Below are 304 nucleotides of genomic sequence, written 5' to 3'. Positions count from 1 at the left end.
ATCCTCATCCTATCCTCTTCCTCATCCTAATCCTCATCCTCATTATACTCCTCATCCTATCCTCATCCTCATTCAGGTCCTCATCCTATACTCATCATCGTCCTTAACCTCGTCCTCATTCTCGTCCTCATCCTATCCACATCCTCGTCCTCATCCTATCCTCATCCTCTTCCACATTCTCATCCTCATCCTATCCTCATCGTCATCGTCATCCCATCCTAATCCTTATCCTCATCCTCATCCTAATTCTTATCGTCATCCTATCTTCATCCTCTTCCTATCCTCGTCCTCGTCCTCATCCTCA

The sequence above is a fragment of the Lupinus angustifolius genome, chromosome LG04 (assembly GCF_001865875.1).
Source record: "Lupinus angustifolius cultivar Tanjil chromosome LG04, LupAngTanjil_v1.0, whole genome shotgun sequence".
Lineage (NCBI taxonomy): Eukaryota > Viridiplantae > Streptophyta > Magnoliopsida > Fabales > Fabaceae > Lupinus > Lupinus angustifolius.
This window is presented reverse-complemented; position numbering follows the sequence as displayed.